Here is a 6,124-nt window from a genome sequence, read left to right as displayed (position 1 = left end):
ATTTCAATCAAGCTGTTCTTACCCAAAGGAAATTTTCTGCTGGGACAGAATCCCTTTCTGCATAATTTTTGGTCTGGTTTTTCTGTCACCAGCACACAGAACAGACAGTCCCAGTCCAGCTTTGCCTCCTACAGGATTCATTTTAGCGTGCTTAGGCTGAATTTTATCCCCTTCCTTAATATTCCTTCATGTCCTTATTCATCCTTTAGGAACCTGGCCCCACACCCTCCAGGTTTTCCTCTGTATCCAGGGAAGGGACAGCCAAGCTGGGCACAGGTGGCATCTCTGGTGGCCCTGGTGGATGCTGCAGGAGGTGAAACATGTACTGAAGGATGTCAGAAGATGGAAGAGAGCTGCTGTTCCCAGCCACATCTCCTGGGACCCTTCTACTGGAGACCCATTCAGGCAGCCCCTGTTTATCTCTGAGTCTCCAGCACCGTGTGGGGTGAAATAGGGAAAACAAACCACTCATTCAACCCATCGGCAGGGGAGTTGAATGTGAAATTTAGATTAAACAGACCATGCAATGAAACATCCTAGATTCCCATTAATGGAAATCATAGCTGCAATCAGGAAGGATGAAGAACAGGGTCACATTTCCCCTTCTGGCACTGTCTCTCTCTCACACCCACCCCACAGATCCACAAACACACAGCCTTTCTCCTCCTGCCCCTCTCCCCTGTGCATTTATAGGGAGGATGTGCTGTGCAAGGGGTGACCCACCACACCACGGCTGTGCCAGGGCCAATGACACAGAACATTCCCCTCGCCTTGGGATTGCCAGGGCTTTTAAAAATGATCCACAGCTGAGTATTTTAGAACAGATTGAAATGTTAAAATCCAGGTGAGAACAGGTCCTTCCCACTGGCAGCACTTCTGCAAGCCCCTGACCCCCCTGAGCATCCTCACCACCTTTCACAAGCCCCAGCTGCGACCCCTTCATCCCATCCCTCTGTTGGACCAGACTTCACCTTCCAAAAAGCCTCTCCAAACAGCTTTGCATGCCTGAGCCTGATTGTTTTATCAGAGCAAAGCTTGAATTACCCTTTTAAAGTAGAGAAGACTCAGCAGAAGAGAGGTCAAAGCCCAGGGGGCTGCAGCTCTCCCTCCCCACCAACGTCCCCACGGCGCCGGAAGCGTCCTGCGGTCGCAGCCTTGCAGGATGTCCCAGATCCCGCTGTGCCTGGCCCCACCTGGACAGCACAGAGCCGCCCACACCGTGCTGGGAACAAGCTGAATTAAACAAACACCATCTGCCACTGCTGCTGTCAACCAGAAAGTGCTCACCACAGTGCAAACACTGATGGAGACACGAAACCTCAGGAGGGTCAGCGAGACGACGCCGTGTTCACGAGCTCTGATCTCATTACCTCTACACCAGGTGGCTGAAAGGCTTTTATTGGGGTGGGAGACCTGCAGTTCTCCATAAATGAGTCTTTCTAGAGGGGCAGATTTTCTGTGTTTTACCTTCTCGCCCTGCAATTCCTGGTGAAGGTCATTGGCTTTATGCCATGGTGGTTTTAGGGAGAAAATCTGAGTGAAGCTGATTTAGTCAAATCTGCAAATGAGCTGGGGACCAAAACAGCTTATTTAGCCATGGCAAAAATTAATAAAATTGTACACTTCCACGAAGGAATGGAAAGGTTCAAATGACAACCTCATCTGTCGTTCCTAATTTCCAAGCATTTGGAGAAACTGCAACCCCTGTCTTGCTCAAAAACAGCAGGTGCAGCGCTTAGAAGGATGAGGTGAGACTGCAAGAGCAGCTCAGACATCAAGTAACCAACCAGACCTTTCTCCCCCAAGAAGAAAGGAACACATACTCCAAAGGCAAAGGATCCCCAGACAAATCATCAATGAGCAGCAACTTTTATTGATGATTGTTTATCTGGAGCCCAAATTCCCAACCAGACTCGGATAATTCACACCTGCTGAAAAACAAGAAAAAAAACCCACCTTTAAAATTACAGAATCATTCAGGTTGGAAAAGATCAGACCACTGAGTCCAACCATAAACCAACACTGCCAGATTCATCACTAAACCATCACCAAACCAACCTAAGCACCACATCTACAGCTTGTATGAGACAGAGACAGCCATCCCCTCACTTCCCCAGGCAACCTGTCCCAATGTTTGCCCACCCTTCCAGTGCAGAAATGTAAAAATCCCAGAGAATCTTTTTGTTTTACAGGATGGCAAACCCACAATGACATGGCCAGCGTCAAAGTGCAAACATGACTGAAATTAGAAGGAACAAGGGTGTCCTGGTCACATGGATCCGTGGTAGTGGGACCTTTGTGACTGTTCCTTGAGATATTTCTGCTCACAGCCTCCTGCATGGCCACAGGTCTCCTTACAAGAGCACAAAATGTTCATTCCTTTCCCACTGAGGCCACGCATGGGGCATCTGGTGACAAACACCCTCCCCTCTGCCCCTCTGGCTGCTGCTTCCATGGGTGAGGCACATTGGGTGGAGCACTTTGTTCAGCTTTCAGCCATTCTGCTGGCTCTGTTCCTGCTCACTCAAATGGACACTTCACCCAGGTGAAGTGTGCTATTTGGCCTGCCATGAGTTCACCTCTGCTGATTTGGAATCAAAGCTCTTAGTGGCACTGTCCTCGGGCTCAACTGGACTCTGCAGGGAAAGCCCCACAAACACCCCAAGTGCATCAGCATCATTCCCCCTGCCTGCCTTTCCAGGATGCCAAAGTCAGAGGAGGAGGCAAGACCCAGTGTGGAAAACAACTCTTTTTAATCCTCCAGTCCTACATTTCTGAAGGCTTCAGCAGTGCTGTTCCACATCAGCAGCAGATCTGTTCAGCTGGGGTTACAGGAAGGTGGTTGTTTTCAGGGTACAAGGGCCCTTCTGCTCTCCAGCCAAATAGCAAAAACATTGCTGGCAAATCATGTGTTAGCAACTTATTCCTGATACAATCCAACCAGGCTTATTGTTGGCAGAACGAAGATTTCTGCAAGGCACAATATGATTTTATCAAAAGACCACACCTAATTTACTGCATGTAAAGTAACATTCAATATTCCTTTTTCCACAGCAGAAACTAAACAAACAGGCACGCCAAGCAAGAATTGAGATTTTGCTTTTCCCTGATTGCCTTCTGTGTCCCAGAGGCTGAGTTCTGCCTTTTGTTATGAATGAGTTGACTTCTCCCAGACTGTCAACTCGCAATCCTTTTTTGATTTCACATCTTCCCTGAAAGCTCCCTGTGCAAAAGCTCTCCACCATTTCCTCAGGGAGCCCTTCCCAATATCAATATGCAAATGCTGAGATCACAAACCCCTTATTCAATCCACGCACTCCAGCAAAGACAATACAGAACACAAGCATCCCCTGCATCCTCATCTGCAGTACCTGTCCTGCTGCATCAGAGTCAGCCCCTTGTAGGAAAGGACTATTTCATTAATTGACCTGCTTATAATCTGCTGGAATAATCCTTTTCTTGCTTGGGAGCTCTATCTGACCTCTCTCCAGCAAATCCTACATTGCAGCTTGGTAGGAAAGGCCACATCTGGGTGCTTTTGTCACTTCACAAGAAGCATTGTGTTACAGAGATGATTTATTTTGTCCCAGATAACAAACACACACCCCATTCCTGATATCTCTAACAACATGCTCACCCTCCTGTAAGCTACCAAGAAAACACTTGTAGATCATTGCTTCTGCATAAATCTCTTCATTTGGTAGCTCCATATAGCTTTCTCCTAAAAAGCCCCTGTGGCTCTTTAAAATGCTAATTAATCTGTAAATGGCTTTTTCCTTTTACATTAAACCACCACTTATACTTTCTTCTTATTCTCCTATAAATAGTAGAAGCTCCCAGCAGGTAAATGGAAAAGTTTTCCAAGACAGGCAGAAATGTCTCTCCCATCCCTTTTCCAGGCTGTATCTCATTCCCAGAGGCTGGACATAAGCTGGACACTGCTCCATGGCCAGATAAGCCCCAGAAGGCTGAGGAGCAGCCAGGGCCCTCAGGGTGCCTCTTTCCACGTGGGTCAGGAGGGGTGTGAGCCCAGCACAGTGCAGGTGTCTGTCACCATTTGGGATGGCTGTGACTCAGTGCAGGGTCCTCAGCCAGCTGATAGCATCATAGCACAAGGAGGGAAATCATTTCTGATTGCTACAAGGTACTGCAACAAAAGCTGTCTCAGGGCTCCTGTTCCATTTTGGCATCTCTTCCACGCAGCATTACTCATCATCTACAGAGACCTCTCAGTCTATTAAGTGAGGAAGTGGAAGGCTTAGTTTTTTCCAAACACTGTACCACGAGTGCAGCTTGAGGAATGAACACCCAGCCCAGCTCCCCTGTCCCCACCCAGCCTGTCCTCCCCTCCTCATGCCAAATACATTTCCTGTGACAGAAAATATTTACCTGCATTAAATTTGGTGGGAACTGGGATCCCCCCTGCCCCTAAAAGAGAAAAAGCCAAATATACATTCAATTGTAATAGAGACAACTGTGTGTTCTGCAGCTTGGAGGCATGTAACATTCTCTCATTAAAACCTAAACATCAAATAAATTAATTGTATATGGCAACAATAGGAACTAAACCTGGTCTGTGTTTTTAAGGCATCCTAATTGAAACCAGACCTGGGTTTGCAATTCCTTTGTGGTCCAGGTGGGCACTCGTCCTATGATCATAATGAAGGTGCTACAAAGGCTTTTCCCCAGCCCTGCAGCCCCTGTTCAAGATCACAGCAGCTCGCTGGGTTTGAGAGCTTTCTTCCTCTGGTTACACAATGCAGGGAGAGGAAGCAGGGGTTGTTATTGCTGCAGCCAGCTCAGGCTTTTGATAATATTAAACTGTTTAGGTTGGATCTGAAACCTGACTTTGTTGAGAACCATATGGTGCTTAAATGATGTTGTTGCCTTGCAAGTCTGCAGGGTGGAAAACAGGGCCAGATTCCACAATATCTGCAAATTACCAAAGCTGTGAATTTAATGAAGAAGGAAGAAAGATTAAAGAAGTTCTGCCTTTGGTGGCAAAGGTATTTCACAGGAATATCCAAGGGGGAGAGAAGAGGCTACTGCAGTAAATTACAGAGCATGCTCAGGTGTGGATTTAATTAGGAGCAGTAAGAAAGAAGGATACTTCAATGAGCTCAGAACCCACAAGATTGAAGCAGGGACCTCAACTCTCACAGGCTAAAGGGAACATCATCACCATACATCTTCTTTAATAAATATAATAATCATCTCACCTTTCAGAACTTTATTTGATCATTATAATGCTCAGTAGTGACCACCTGCAAGGTTTTTAAGTTTCCATTTTATTATAACACAGCATTTCCAGCATCAGCCCTCTGTCCTTAATAAGTGACACTCCACCCAGAGAGTGCACTGCACCAGAGGGATCTCAGTCAGGATCTGTGGGACCACAAGATGTTCTCTCAAGCATGCCTGCTATTTTCTGCCTCTTTGGCAGGGCTGTATGTAGGTGGTGAAGTGCCCCAGCACCCTTTGAGATGAAAAGTGTCACATATGTGTTAAGTAATACTGTTAAATCAAGGAGGAAAATATGCACCCAGAGAAAGCCTGAAAGCACGTCACACTGGCAGGAATCACCAATCCAGGCTTCCTGACAAGCAACAAGAGCCATGGGATTAGTTTTCCCCAGTGTGCCCAGATCATGTATTATTTTTCTGCTACATCAAGGACTTTTATTTAAAAAGAATTAGAAAACAATACAACAGCAAACAAAAAACCACAAAGGGTTTTTTTGAAAGGCTCTTTAAAAATTCTCCTTTAATTTATTCTGTTCATCTCAGGAAAGGAAGAACTCCTGGAAGAAATACCTTTGATGTAAGAAAGCCTCTATGACGACTGGAGCTGGCAGATGAGTCCATTGCCTTCCTTGCCTGGATCATGGAAAAAGCCCTCAGAAGGCTCTTACTAGAGGACAGAGATGAATTCCTATAGCCCAAGGCTACCTGAAGACCACCTGGACCAAAGGATCCCCTGCATTGCCACAGGTGTGATTGTCCCTCTGAACTGGTAAGGGACAAGTTCCTGTGGGCCAGGTGACACTTTTCCTTTATTAACACCATCATCCCTTTCTGTCCCTGGCTTTGTTTCCCACCATGCACTCAGTCTGAACTCAGCTCCG

Source organism: Fringilla coelebs (assembly GCF_963513975.1).
Source record: "Fringilla coelebs genome assembly, chromosome: 6".
Classification (NCBI taxonomy): domain Eukaryota; kingdom Metazoa; phylum Chordata; class Aves; order Passeriformes; family Fringillidae; genus Fringilla; species Fringilla coelebs.
Note: the sequence above shows the minus strand (reverse complement) of the source record.